We start from the raw sequence: 16,463 nt of genomic DNA, 5'->3' as shown, positions 1-16,463 counted from the left end.
TTATTTTCATTGAATACTTTGGCTTTTCATAAACTCAAGGAATGTATGAAGTTAACAGAATCATTGTGCAGGCACCCAAGACTTAACAGAAATACTAAGTTAAAAAGTAACTGCATTATTTTGAAGACTGATATATCAAACATTTTAAATTGAGTGTTTTAATCAGCACATTTTCAAAAGGAAAATGTACCTGGTAAATTTCAGGTGCCAAAAATTGGCCATTTGGTATCATAGAGAACATGAGAATAGAGAAAATCAAATAGAAAAAAAAATTTAAGGAGAGGCAAGGAAATGTATGGCTCATTCTGTAAATATCAATATTACTAGGAAGTTATAGGAAAAGTGTAGAGAGAGCAGCTAGAAAAGAGAAAGTTATACCACAATATGAAGAGAATACTGTGTAAAGTTGATATAGACATTTAAGACAAATTTTTGTAAAATTAAAATATTTCTGATTTCTATGATGAGTAAGTAAAGTATGACATATTTTGGCTTCTATAGGCAGAAGAGTAGGAATATAAGGTTTTAAAAAAACAATTAGATAATACTTTTTAATTTTTAAATAGATAACTATCTAAACTGCTTGAAATTTTCTATATCAGAATACATATTCATTGCAATTGCAAAATAAAAATAATAAATACAAAGAAAAACCAAGATAAATATAAATAAGCTATGTAAGCCAAGATTATTCATACAATATTAAAAATTAAACATAATATTCAAAATGAATGAATGAAAATTTCTTGATGGAAGAATAAGTGAATAAAATATAATCAGTTTAGTAAGTCTCAATGATAATGAAAAATATTCAAGGCAACCAATTTTAACCATATACTGTGATTCTAAGGGAAAAATATCAGTAGTGTTCCTATACACTAGTAAGGAGCAATCCAAGGAGGAAATAAAAAAAAAAAATCCAATATTTAGGAATAAATTTAACCAAGGCCACAAAATACCTATACACAGAAAACTACAAAAAAATTGCTAAAAGAAATCAAAGACCTAAATAAATGGAAGAACATACTGTATTCATGGATTGGAAGATTCAAATAGTTAAGATGTCAACTGTATGCAAATTCATTTAAAGATTCAATGCAATACCAGTTAAAATCACATTTTACTTTTCAGAAATAAAAATAACTAATTACCAAATTCAGAAAGGCACAGCACCATTAATAGCTAAATATATAGAGAGAGAGAGAAAGAGGAAAGAAGTGGGAGGTTTCACACTATCTGACTTTAAAACATATCACAAAACTACAATGGTCAAAACACAGCATGGTACTGGCATAAAGATGGACATACTGATCAATGGAATTGCATCAAGTGTTCAGAAATAGGCCCTCTCATCTATGCACAATTGATCTTTAATAAGGCTGTGAAGCCAACTCAGCTGGGACAGAGCAGCCTCTTCAATTTATGGTGCTTGGAGAACTGGATATCCATATCTGTATTAGTTAGGATTCCCTAGGGAAACAGAATCAACAAGAGATATCTGTAAATATAACATGTTATAAAAGTGTTTCACACAACCGTGGGGATGCATGAGTCCAAATTCCACAGAGCAGACAGTAAACTGGCAACTCTGATGAAGGTGTTCAATGAACTCCTCAGGAAATGCATCACTGGCTAGCTGAAAAAGGAGTGAAGGTCCTCTCTCTCTCTCTCTCCCTTAAATGTCTTCAACTGATTGGATTAAATCTAGCTGATTGAATTCTCTCATTGTGGAAGACACACCCTTTGTTGATGTAATAAGTCAAAGGTGCAGGCAGTTGACTGAAGATTTAGCAAACCTACCTTCTGGATTATTAATTAGCCACAAATATCCTTGCAGCAATGATTAGGCCAGTGCTTGCTTGACCAGACACCTGGACATCATCACCTGGCCAAGTTGACACATGAATGTAACCATCACAATATCCAAAAGGATGCAAGGGGCCCTTATCGCACACCTTATACAAAAAAATAACTCAAAATGGATCAAAACCCTAAACTTTTGAGCTAAGAAGATAAGAAAATCTAGGGAAATATCTTAAAGATCTCATGATAGGAGGTGGTTTCATAGGCATTGCACCCAAAGTAGGAGCAATGAAAGAATAAATAGATAAATGAGATCTCCTCAAAATTGAACACTTTTGTGAATACAAGGACTTTGTTATGAAAGTAAAAAGGCAGCCTATGCTATGGGAGACAATATTTAGAAACCACATATCAGATAAGGGTTTAATATCCAAAATATATAAAGAGATCTTGCAACTCAACAACAAAAAGACAAACAACCCAATTAAAAAATGGGCAAAAGATATGGACAGGCACTTTTCCAAAAATGAAATACAGATAGCTCAGAAACATATGAAAAGATGCTCAACTTCACTAGGTATTAGGGACATTAAAATCAAAGCCACAATAAGGTATTATTTCACACCTAATGGAATGGCCATTATAAAAAAAAATCATAAAATTACAATTGCTGGAAGAGATGTGGAGAAAGAGGCACACTTATTCACTGTTGATGGGAATGTATAATGGGACAATCACCCTGGAAGTTAGTGTGGCTGTTCCTCAGGAAGCTAAGTATAAAATTGTCATTTGATCTAGTAATCCCATTGCTAGGTGTAAATATTCAGAGTAACTGAAGGCAGGGACATGAAAGGACATTTGCAGACCAATGTTTATAATGGTATTATTCACAATTGCCAAGAGATGGAAACAGCCCAAATATCCATCAATGGATGAGTGGTAAACAAACTGGTATAAATATACAATGGAATATTATGCAGCTGTAAGACAGAATAAAGTCATGTATCATAAAGCAATGTGGATGAAACTTGAGGACATTATTTTGAGTGAAATTAGCCAGGAACAATAGGACAAATATGGTATTGTCTCACTAATATGAACTAACATTAAGGTGTGAACTTTGAGAGTGGAGGTTGAGAACACAGGTTATCAGGAGATAGAATGTGGAGATTGAGAATTTGATGTTGAAGGAATACAGAATGTTCAATAGGATTGACTGTAAATATCCAGAAATGAATAACACAATACTACCTAATGGTGGAACAATATTGTAAGTATAATGAACAAAGATGAGTGTGAGTATGGTGGAAAGAGGAAGGCTAGGGGGCATGTATGACAACAAAAGTATAGATAGATGATAAGGACAGGGACTGTACAACTTGTCAAAACCTAGAGCGGACAATGATGGTGATTAAATGTACAAATATAAGAATGCTTTTACATAAGGGGGAACAAATGAATGTCAACATTGTAAGGTGTTGAAAATGGGATTGTATATGGAAAAATATAATCAATGCAAATTAGAGTCTATAGTTAACAGTAACACTGTAATATACTTCCATGAAATGTAACAAAGGCAATATACAAAAGCTAAATTTCTAAGATAGGGAGTAAGGGAGGGGTATGGGATTCTTGATGTTCTGTTTGTGTTTCTCCATTTTGTTTTATTTTATTTTATTTTATTTTACCATTTATTCTTCATTTTTTTTCCTCTTCTTTTTTTGTGGAAGAAATGGAAATGTCCTCACATAGATTTTAGTTGTGAATGCATAACTAAGATTATACCAGGAACCATTGATTGTTTACTTAGTATGTGTTATATGGTGTGTGAATAAAAGTGTCAAAAAAAAACAGAATGATACAAGTGTTGGAGAAAATGTAGAGAGGAATGTACCTAATAACTGTTGGTAGGGAAGTAGAATGGTGCAGCCCAGCTGGAAGGCAGTGTGGTGGTTCCTCAGGAAGCTAAGCATAAGGTTGCTATATAATCCTGCAATCTGATTATTAGGTATATACTTGGAAGACTGAAAGCAGGGACACAAATGGACATTTTCACACTGGTGTTTTTGGTGGCAGTATCCATAGTTTGCAATGGAAGGATGTTGCCTAAGAGTACATAGACTGATTAAAGGAAGGATGAACTGTGGGATATGCATAGTGGAATATTGAGCAGCTGCAAGAAGGACTGAAGCTGTGAGGCATGCAACTAACAGAATGAAACTTGAAGGCAGAACGCTGAGTGAAATAAGCCAGAAACAAAAAGACAAATATTATACCGACTCAGTAATAGGAACTAACTACAATGTGTGCAAACTCTGAGAATTGAATTTGAGAGAACAGGTTAACAGGGGAAGGCTTATGTTAAAGGTTCCCAGATTTTAAACTCTTACAGCAGTCACATCTATTCCTGAGTTGCTGTGGTTTTTTCTAAATTCTGAGAAGCTGAGCTCTTTGTGTATAACCTGGTCATTCCTTGGAACTTTGGGTATCTATGTGACACCTGAGACTTAGAACCAGAATTCTGCAGCTATGAATGTCAGCATTACTCCATACAGCAACCGTTAAAAAAAAGCTGAAAAAGAGATCAGACTTCAATTAGAGATATGAAAGAAGCTAATCTGACTAGGCTTAAGGCAAACCAAATTAAAGTGTAAAGGACAATATTGACTGTGTTTTAAGACTTCAACTTCTGTGTGAGACCAAAGGAAGAGATGTTTGTTTGGTGCAAAATTTATATTCTCTGTAGCTCACCATCTAATTTAACTTGTATAGTCAGTTTATTTGAACACCATAATTTCATAGAACCTTTGATAGAGAGTAAGACCTTGTTGGATTTTGTAGGTTAGTGTGATGCCCTGATACATCCCAGAGGTATTTGGGCCTTGAGGGCCTGGGGAAAATGTGTGAATATAAATTTACCCACATGGAGAATTCTTTATATTTTCACAAGCATGGAGGATTACCAATTTAATAGGACAAGCCCTAGATCTTGGTGCTTGCCCTTGTGAAACTGTCTCCCACAAAGGAGAAGATAAGCCTGCTTATAATTATGCCTAAGAGTTACCCCAGGGAACCTTTATTGTTGCTCAGATTTGGTCTTTCTCTCTATGCCAACTCTGCAGATACTCACTTCCCTCACTATATGACATATGACTCCCAGTGGTGTAAATATCCTAGAAATGTGGGCCAAGACTCCTGAGTATAAGACTGGCCCTGGACTCATGGGATTGTGAAAGCTTTCTTGGACCAATATGGGAAAGAGAAATGAAACAAAATAATATTTCAGTGTCTTAGACATTTCAAATAGAGTTGAAAAGTCAATCTGGAAATTATTCTTATGCATTACATAGATATCCCTTTTACATTTTAGCATATTAGAATAGCTAGAAGGAAATACCTGAAACTGTTGAGCAGTAATCAAGTATCCTTGATTCATAAATATGTTTTTATAAATATATAGCTCTCATGGTGTCACTATATAATCATGAAAACCTTGAGACTGACATTCCTTTATCCAGTTGTTGGAGATATGAGTAAGAAAAGACAAAAAAAAAATAATAATAATAGAGGGAATAAGGGGTATAGGATGCTTTGAGTATTCTTTTTCATTTTCATTTTCATTCTTATTTATATTTTTATGGGGAGTAATGAAAATATTCAAAAAGTTGTTGTGGTGATGAATGTACAACTATATGATGCTACCATGAACCATTGACTGTAAACTTTGGATGACTTTTGATATGTGGATATATATTAATAAAATTACACAAAAATGGCAATCTGAAATGAGATTGACAGCAGGATAATATGAAAGCATGTTTTGGGTAACTCAGAAATTAAATATAAAACAAAGTAAAACAGAAATTAAGACAAATTTTAAAACAGAAAGTGCATAGCAAAATACTCAGTACAGTAGCACAGTAAAGGATATTAAATGAAAAGGAAAGATAAAAATCAGTTTGAGATAGGAAAAATAATTAATAATTTGAGAGAAGCTGACAGACCAAAGACATGCTAAACTGTAATTTTCTAAAAACAAAAAAGAATAATTAAGTGAATACAAGGCAAAAATGTACACACTATTTCTTTAATAGGAATATTTAAGTGACAGGTTTATAGAATTATTAGAAAGTGTTCAACAAAATAGGTCTATTTCATTTTTAATTTTTGAAAGATAATATGCAACTGGATAAGTCTAAACCATATGTGTAAACTTAATGATTTTCCATGACCTGATAATAACCCTGTAAAGAGGACCAGGATTAGAAAACAAAATATTGCCAGCATCACAAAAGATGTCCTTATGGTGACTTCTAGTGACTATTTTCCCTATAAATATAAATCCTCTTCTGAAGCAAAGGTTAATTTATTTAACATGTAGTATTAAGTTAGCATTATTTTAATATAAATGAATAAACACACCATTTACATGTGCCAGTTATATGATTTTGAAAAACCTGTGCAATTATTTAACAACAATCAAGTTTAGAACATTCCTATCACCCTAGAAATCCTCTCAACCACTCTGAAGTCAATCACCTCTCTTTACCTTAAATTCCAGCAACAACAGAGATGTCCTCTATTAGAATTCTGCTCTGTTCAGAATGTGACATAAGTGGGATTACATTCTATGCAACCTTCTATGTTTGGCTCCTCCCACTCAGCATGATACATTTGAGATCCATCAGTAATTTGAACGTATCAGTAATTAGCTCCTATTTACGACTGAGTTTTATTCCTTGGTACATATGTACCACAGTTAGCTTATCCATTCTGGATGGAAGTATGGATTGTTTCCAATTATGGAATATAAATATTGACATATAGGTCCCTATGTGGACATGTGTTTCTATTTTTCTTGGGTAAATATCAAAGAGAGAAATCACTGGGTCAAATTTAAGTGGTTTCATTTCATTAGAAACTGTCAGATTCTTTTCTAAAATGCCTGCATCAGTTTGTGTTCCTACGAGCAAATATTGAGAGTTTTGATTGCTCTGCATTCTTTTAAGTATTTTATATTTTCAGTTACTATATGTTTTATTTCAGCCATTTAAATAGGTTTATGAGATCACAATGTGGTTTAAATTGTATTTCCCTATGGCAAGTAATATTGATTATCTTTTCTTGGATTTAAATGCCATCTGTGTATCTTCTTTGGTGAAGCATTTTTTCAAGATTATAGACCTTTCTGATTGGTTATTTTTAATTTATCTTCATATGATTTAGTTTTGAATGTTACTCATATGTTATGGCCACCTATTCTGTGTTAAATAACTATATATCAAATATTTTCTCCAATTCTTTGATTTTTTTTGTGCATCCCCTCAACAGTGTATTTCAAAGAGCAGATTTTAATATGATCTCCAGTTGTTTCCTGTGGTTCATTAATTTTGCAGTTAATCTAAAGAATGGAATTAACTCATGGTCACACAGATTTCCTATATTTAATTTAGACGTTTTTTAGTATTATGCTTCATATTAATGTTTAAGGTCTAGTTTGAGAGAAGTTTTATATAAGATGCAAATGATGAATTAGTCTTTTTTTTGGAAAATATTGTTCAAAACTGTCACTGGTCATGAATGGACATTTGTACATTGGTGTTTATGGAGGCAGTATTCATGAGTTGTAGTGGGTGGAAATGGCCTAAGGGTACACTGGCTGAGGAACAGAATGGTGAACTGTGGTATATGTATGCAATGGAATATTGAGCAACTATGAGGAGTAAAGTTGTGAGACACAAGGAGGTAAATGGATACTGTAGACAGCATTTTGAGTGCAGTACACCAGGAAGAAAGGCAAACACTATAATGCCTCACTTGATATGGACTAAATACAAGGTGTAAACTCAGAATTGAATCTTAGAGCACAGCCTAACAGGGAAATGATTATTGTAATCATCCCTAGATTGTAAGCTCTTACAACAGTCGAATCTATTTATGAATTGTTATGGCTATCTCCAGACTCTGAGATGTTGATCCCTTGGTGTATAACCTGATTGGTCTCTGGAATAATGGGTATCTGTGTAACACCTGAAACTCAGAGCTAGAGCTTAGCAGATATAAATGTCAGTATTAATGCATACAGCAACTGTTAAAAAAAAAAAGCTGAAAAAGAGCCCAGATTTCAATTAGAGATATGAATGAAGCAGATCTGGTTAAGACTACGGAAATTGGGCCAAATGGTAAAGGTTGAAACTGTCTGTGTGTTAAAACTTCAACTTCCATTTGAGACCAAGGGAAGAGGTGTTTATTTGGTGTAGTATCTATGTTTTCTAAATGATATAACCTCTACAGTCAGTTTGTTCAAACACCACAATTACATGGAACTTTAAATAGGAAGTCAGATATGGCAGGTCTGTATAGGTTACAGTGAAATATCATCCCAAAAGAATTTGGGTGGAGAATAAAAATATATATTTGCCCCTCCCAAGGATCTGGGGGAGGATGTGGAGGTGTTGGAATTCCTCACCTGGATTGTTGCTGATATTCTCACAAACACTGGGGACTAACGAGCTTACATGCTGAGCCCTCTGTCTTGGGGCTTGCTTGTTACTGCAAAGGAGAGGCTAAACCTGCTTACAATTGTGCATAAGAGTCTTTGCCTGAGTGCCTCTTTGTTGCTCAGATTTGGCCCTCTCTCTCTAACTAAGCCACCTTGGCACATAATCTCATTGCCCTCCCCGCTATGTGGGTCCTTACTCCCAGGGATCTAAATCTCCCTGGCCATGCAGGATATGACTCCTGGGGATGAATCTGGACCTGACATCATGGGATTGGGAACATCTTATGGACCAAAAGGAAGACATGAAATGAAATGAAATAAAGCGTTAGTGGCTAAGAGATTTCAAATGGTGTCAAGAGGTCACTCTGTTGGATATTCTTACACTCTATACACATAATACTTTTCAGGGTTTTATGTATTGGAATAACTAGAAGTAAATACCTGAAACTATGAAACTCCAACCCAGTAGCCTTGACTCTTGAAGATGATTGTATAACAATATAGATTACAAGGGGTGATAGTGTGATTGTGAAAACCTTGTGGATCACACTCTCTTTATCCAGTGTATGGATGGATAAGTAGAAAAATGGGGACAAAAACTAAATGAAAAATAGAGTGAGATGGGGATGATTTGGGTGTTCTTTTTTATTTTTATTTTTTATTCCTATTCTGATTCTTTCTGGTATAAGGAAAATGTTCAAAAATAGATTGGGGTGATGAATGCACAACTATCTGATGGTACTGTGAACAGTTGATTGTACACCATGGATGATTGCATGGTATGTGAATATATCTCAATAAAACTGAATTAAAAAAAAAAAACTGTCACTGGGTAATATCTCTACTGAGGAATCTGACAATGAGGATGCTGACTACTTCTTTCTATGCTGCTCTCATATACTACATTATGCTTTCTGTTCTAAGAGTGAAGAGCCAGTTATTCCTTCTGATATAGAAACATATTCAACATAACTTTTACCCCAATCACTCAAGTATAATTTCCAAATGATAAAAAAGTAGAAAAGCCTTACTATAATAACTGGGACAGATGATTCATATCCTTGAAGTCCTATGGTAAAAAAAAATGTAACTGAAGGAGAATTTAAACAGTTAAAATCTGTGAATATTTTCAAGAAAGCAGAAAGCATTTCTCAATCTCCTTAGATATAGATAACACATAACCATCTTGTCCTCTGTGTAAAAAGAAAACAAGATGGGGCTGTAGCTGTTACTTCAATCATAAATAAGTCATAAATGTAACAAGGATGAATACAGATTTAATCAAATATATGCTCATCAACATGATGTAATGATTAAGCCACTTACCGAATAAAGTAAGAGAACTCTTCTAAATTAGAGATAAGTAAAACTGATCTTCAATTTTTAGTTTCTGTGTGTGTGTGTGTGTATATATATATAAAGGATATGTTATATTGTTCTTACAAAATTCATAGCAAAATTAGTAAAAGCATTTTCAATAAAGTTTTGCAAACATTCAAAGTTAAGTTTGAATCTCTGATTATGCTGTGAATACCACTCCCCTTTGTCCTTGACTCACTTGTAGTTTACCACCGGTCATTTACTACCTGTGGTTCACCGCACATCATTCACCACCCATTATTCACCACTTATGATGCAGATATAAAAATAAAATATGATTTAATTAAGTGCACTACAAATCAAAGGTGCTATAAATACTCTAACTCAGACTGAAATACTCCAGTCTTATATCCAGCTACACTTGGAAGGGACAGAAGTCCCCAGGCTTGGTAACATATCAATTTATTTTTACATTGTAAACTTGTTCCTCTTGTCTTAAGTGCTCCTTCAGTAAAAATGTGTTGAAGTTGTATTCTTGTCTTGAGTGCTCTTTACTTTTAAACTGTTGTCTGTCCCTAGACTTTTATTTAAGTGGGAGATTACTTAATGAAGCCCAAACCAACTGAATCATGACCTAATAAGGCTCAGGCCTTTTCTAAGGGAGACCACAGGTTTAAGGTGTAAAGCATTGAACCCCAGCAAATGGTGTCCAACTTGGGGTTCAAGAGAAGAAAAATTTAATTTTGTGCCTTGGCTAATTTTCCCTAAGGAAGTTAGACACACTCTAAAGTAATGGCTCAACTTCTAAATTTAGATGTTGCAGTATTACAAGTGTTAATAGGGCTATCAGGAGCTACTACGGCCATCAGTTCATACAAATGACCAGAAAATGTAAAGAGTCTATGAATATAAGAAAAGACGCAAAGCATGTACAAGATGAGAACTTATTCAAAAAAAGTATATTTAAAAAAATAAATGTTTTAGATATTTCTAATTGCAATAAATACAGCTTGTAGATGACATAGAGTTCAGAGTGAAAAGAAGTCATAAATACAGTAATTTATATATGTATATAATAAGATTTGCATATAAATTCAGGATTTAAAGGGAAAAATGCCCATTTTAAATTACTTGAATAAATTAATGGACAGTGATGAATTGATGAAAATTAGTTAAAAGCTTAACCCCTAAAAATTCAGGTTGAACTTTTAAAAAAGCATTCATAAATGATTTAGAGAATAAAATATAATTCTAGGGCAGCATCTGCTGAGGACTGGTGGCAGCCATAGCCTGGTACCAACCTGGCCAACGCAGACCCACAGGGAGGCTACAGTGGTGGCCTCGGCAAGCCATCTTTATCTAGAGTTGTATACATAGAGCATTCTGGAGTCCAACATGAATGGACGGTTGGACATAAGTGGGAAGCTAATCATCAAAGCTCAACTTGGGGAGGATATTCGGTGAATTCTTATTCATAATGAAGATATTACTTATGATGAATTAGTGCTAATTATGCAATGGGTTTTCAGAGGAAAACTTCTGAGTAATAATGAAGTTACAATAAAGTATAAAGATGAAGATGGAGATCTTATCACATTTTTTGATAGTTCTGACCTTTACCTTGCAATTCAGTGTAGTAGGATACTGAAACTGATATTATTTGTTAATGGCTAACCCAGGTCCCTTGAATGAAGCCAGGTTAAATATCTCTGACAAGGACTAATAGAACTTCAAAACAAAATTAATCGCTTATTGGATAGCTTGGAACCACTGGGAGAAACAGGACCTTGCACCAATATTACTGAAAATTATACTGTTAATGGTAGAAAAGAAAAATCTGCTGCTTCTGATTCTTCTTGTAAGCAGTCTACTCAGGTTATGGCTGCAAGTATTTTGGCCTTTGATCCCTTGAAAAACTAAGATGAAATCAATAAAAATGTCATGTCTGCATTTGGCTTAACAGATGATCAGTTCTCAGGGCCACCCAGTGCTCCTGCAGAAGACTGTTCAGGAATGCCTAACAGCATTGCTTCCTCTTCCTCAGCAGCTAATCCACCAGGAGTTCAGCCACAGCAGCCACCATATACAGGAGCTCAGACACAAGCAGGTCAGATGTACCAGCAGTACCAGCAACAGGCTGGCTATGGTGGTCAGCAGCCACAAGTTCCCACTCAGCCACCACAACAGCATGGTATTCAGTATTCAGCAGACTGCAGTCAGCAGACTAGACCCCAACAACCTCAGCAGTTCCAGGGATATGGCCAGCAACCAACTTCCCATACACCATCTCCTGCCTTTTCTGGTCAACCTCGACGACTGCCTGCTCAACTGCCACAGCAGTACCAGGTGAGCAGTTATCCTCCACCAACTTATACCACTCAAACTTCTCAGCCTACTAATTACACTGTGGCCCTTACTTCACAACCTGGCATGGCTCCATGCCAACCCAAGGCCTATTGACCAAGACCAGGTTTTACTCCACCTCCTGGAAGTACCATGACCCCTCCTCCAAGTGGGCCTAACCCTTATGCTTGTAACCATCCTCCCTTTGGTCAGGGCTATACCCAACCTGGATCTGGCTATTGATAAGGAGGCTCTGCCTCACTGATGAATGTAGCTACTATCTACTTGCCTCCCCAAAGACTCCAAAATGCTATTTTATTTTAATTTGTATTGAAGTTCAGAAATTTAAAAGGCAGAGCATTTGTTTTTATATCAATATAATTGTTTCTGTTAAAAGAAAGTATAAGTTGCTGGAAGATGAAAAAAGACCAAGGTAAATTTTTTTCCTCCCTTGCTTTAAAATGTAGCAGCTTCCCAGTTATTTTATTTTGGAACACTACTCTTAAGTGTGTGTAAAGTGATTGACTCTCCAGCTTGCCTTGTTCAGGGGATATCAAAATGTTAGGCTGATGACTCCCAGGTGTATAAATCTCCCTGGCAATGCAGGATATGACTCTCAGGGATGAATCTGGACCTGGCATCACGGGTTTGAGAACATATTCTTGACCAAAAGAGGGATGTGAAATGAAACGAAATAAAGCTTCAGTGGCTCAGAGATTTCAAATGGAGTCGAGAGGTCACTCTGGTGGACGCTCTTACGCACTATATAGATAACACTTTTTAGTTCTCAATATATTGGAATAGCTAGAAGTAAATACCTGAAACTACCAAACTCCAGCCCAGTAGCTTTGACTCTTGAAGATGATTGTAAAACAATGTAGCTTGCAAGAGGTGACAGTGTGATTGTGAAAACCTTGTGGATCACATTCCCTTTATCCAGTGTATGAACTGATGAGTAGAAAAATGGGGAAAAAACCTAAATGAAAAATAGGGTGGGATGGAGGGGGTGTGATTTGGGTGTTCTTTTTTATTTTTATTTTTTATGCTTATTCTGATTCTTTCTGGTGTAAGGAAAATGTTCAAAAATAGTTTGGGGTGACAAATGCACAGCTATATGATGGTACTGTGAACAGTTGATTATAAACCATGGATGATTGTATGGTATGTGACTATATCTCAATAAAACCAAATTAAAGAAAATGTTAGGTTAAAGTTTAGCTATCTTACTTGCCTTTTTTCTATTAACAGTATGTACTAAAGTAGATCTCTTTAAGAGGACAACTAGATATTATGTACAAAATGTAACACTGATAGGCTAATAAAGATATTGAACCCAAAATATGTATATGTATATGTATATATATATATATATGTGTGTGTGTAATTCTAGAAAAATAAAATATAATTCTACAAAGAAAACATTAATACAAATTGAAAAACACAAATCACACAAATGCTAAAATATGTCTATTAACCTCTGTAAAAGTTTAAATGCAAATAATCAAATAATGGGAAAATGTAGAAAACATACTTTTTAAATATACATTTAATAGCAGAGTATATCAAAACTGTGATTCTAGCTCATGTAGGGGAATTTTGAAGGGAAATTTTAGCAACCAACCTGATTGAAATTTGTCGGTTGTAACAAAATTGGATTCCTGGTCAATTCTTATCTTTCCAAATTTTCTGTATTAAAATTGTTAAAACAAATCAGCCAAGAATTTAACTCAAGAATTTGTTTCTTTTTAAAGAATGTAGCAAAATTGTAGAAATCAGGAGAAAGGAAATGTTTTATACTTAACCATTACTTAATCTAAATCATACAAAGAACTACTACTTCCTAAAGCTTGTTGACATCACAGAATGGTAGGGTTTTCAAATGGTTAGCATGTAAAGAAAAAAAGCGATATTGTAGTATGATATGTTTAACCCAATGAATTGATAAACTTCAGATCTTAAAGCGTTGGAAAATGAGATTCTTAATTTTGCTTATGTACCAAGAATAAATTCACTTCTCAAGGCTAAATGACAGGGGCAGGGTGTTTGGGGGGGAAGGTTACCGGGAGCTCCAAGGCCGCTGGCCTTTTGGTGGCAGGGATATAAGTGACAAAGATGGGAGTGTTCTCTCCGTCTTCCTCTTGGACACCTCAAACCCCCACCTCCCTTCATTCCCCCTAGGCAGACACTTCCCGGGGCCCAGCAGAAAAGCCACACCGATTCAAAGCGTCTCCGCCCTTTCTGCTGAGAGAAACTCAGTCCGTGGTCCATCCCAGTCGCGCCTGAGCTGGGAATGCCCAGCCCACTGAGCGGTCCGAACTCCCCGCCAGCGCAAGCTCGGGCCTCAGTTCGGGGGATTTGCCTGTGGATCTGGGCTGGGGGAAAGGCAGCCATATCTGGGCCACAGGTGAGGGCAGAATGACTGGTGGGAAGGCTGCGTTTTCACGAAGGACTCGGGTGAAGCTGCAGAGCTGCATTTGAACCCTGACTCCTTGACGTCTTGAGTTGGAGGAGATCATGAAATGGAGTGGGTCTTCGTCTCACACTAACAAAATGCTTGATTTCCTCAGGATCAAGGGATTGAAGAATGTCCCAGGGTCCTTTGGGGAAGGTCCTCCTGAGGAATGTCATCCCGCACACAGATGCTCACAATAAGATTCAGGAGGACTCAGATATGGGAAAATAAAAGAATTGGAGAAACAGATGGAAGATGCTTACCTGAGGACTAAAAGGAAAATGTTGCCCAGCAGCTCAGGGTGGAAGTTGAAGCTCTGAGAACCAAAGCAATTCTTATCTTTTTCAGAATCATCAACTTTGGTTTAAAAACATTTTGGTATATTAAGGATAGATGATTCACATCCAGAATTCAGTTCTTCAGACACATAGTTATGTTTTTGATGAAGAAAGTCAAAGAGATTATTGGAGGAAAAAGCATGAAATGTCTGGGACACTAGAAAATGATTTTGTTAAGGCTAAATCCTGGAACACAAATCTGTATGATTATGAAGCTAATATGCCAGATAAATGGGGTATCAATGGTTATAAAGAATTATATCCTGAAGAATTTGAAACAGACAGTGGTAATCAGCAGGATATTGTCAATGGAAGAAAATCATCTCCTCAGGTAAAATCATCTACCCATGAATCCCGCAAACATAAGTCAAAGAAATCCCACACGCAGAAAAAAAGTGGGAAAAAAAAAAGGTCACACAAAAAACAGGAGAAAAGCAAAAAGTAAGCCATAGCTATAATAACAGCTTCCTCAAGTGAATTCTCAGAAGACGCTGGACCTTCTAAGTACCAAGAAAAGAAAACAACCACAAAAGCACAATTAAAAGTCTAGGAAAAAGTCTCTGAAAAATTCTACTTAATTCTTAGAGTCAGAAAGTGGCACCTCTCAGTTAGATGATTCAGCATCCAGCAGTTCTGAAGAAAGGGAAGAAGGAGACACTAAGAAAACTGAAAGGAAAAAGAGAAAAGTTCATATTCCTGGAGTTAACAATGAAATACAGGATAGAACAAACAAATGTACAAATTGGAAAGTGGCTACAGATGAAAGGTCTGCTGAGAATTCAGAAGAAAGGTCCATTCTTCAATTTCCCACGTGACTCTGTATATTTTCAGCTGTCACACCTCGGGGTTTTGACAGTGACTCCCATTCAGCACAGGGGCTGAGGTCAGAGCTGTCTTGTGCCATCTGTAAACATTCTGACAGACTTCTTCTGTTTTGGCTTGTTAAACTTGATCCCCTTTTATTGTTAATAAGGAATCTGGTATATTGTTATGGAGGTTTCCTGAAGACATTATTTTTTGCTATTAATCACATTTAGTGTAGCAAATGTACACAGCAAATTAAAGGACAGAAACCTAAATAAAAAATTAAAAAAAAAAACCAGATAAAATGAAGAGGAATTATAGACTTTAGGGATAAGTGGAAACCAAAAGCTGCCAAAAAGGAAATAGAAAATGACAAAAATTGTATATATAAATACACACACAGACACACACACATACGTAAGATAAATAAACACGTGCAGAAGATTAGTCCAGAAGACTATGAAAAGAACTGTCAAAAATGGTTAGGATATTTCTATGTTCTTTGTTATTTTAAAATATTTTCCAAATTTCCTTCATTGATCACATATCCTTTTTTTATAAATTAATCCTCTCACAATATTTTTCTTTGCTCTAAAACCAAATATTGAAGTACCAAAATTAGTTGTTTGTTTTTTTGTGAATAAGAATTTTAAAAAAGGATGTATAAAGCATCAATGAATATTTTCATAACAAAAGGTATTCAGTATTCAAAATTTTACAAGTATGTAAGTACCCTTGTGATGTGGACAAAATTTATCACTACTGCATTAAATCTGTAAATTCATCATCTTATTTAATATTTATAGTAATTATGGATCTTGAATTATTATTTTTCTTATACACTTGAGGAAAGTAGATTTAAAGTTTCAATGATTTATTAAGGAATATACAGCTATCAAGC

General features: G+C 35.3%; 2 pseudogenes; both read left to right on the top strand.

The window, feature by feature from the left end:
• Positions 1-11,020: 11,020 nt before the first annotated feature.
• LOC119538241 lies at positions 11,021-12,211 on the top strand (annotated as a pseudogene).
• A 2,341-nt stretch (positions 12,212-14,552) lies between these two features.
• LOC119536853 lies at positions 14,553-15,573 on the top strand (annotated as a pseudogene).
• The last annotated feature ends 890 nt before the right edge of the window (positions 15,574-16,463 follow it).

The sequence above is a fragment of the Choloepus didactylus genome, chromosome 6, assembly GCF_015220235.1.
Source record: "Choloepus didactylus isolate mChoDid1 chromosome 6, mChoDid1.pri, whole genome shotgun sequence".
Taxonomy (NCBI): domain Eukaryota; kingdom Metazoa; phylum Chordata; class Mammalia; order Pilosa; family Megalonychidae; genus Choloepus; species Choloepus didactylus.
Note: the sequence above shows the minus strand (reverse complement) of the source record. Positions and strands in the feature narration are given on the sequence as shown.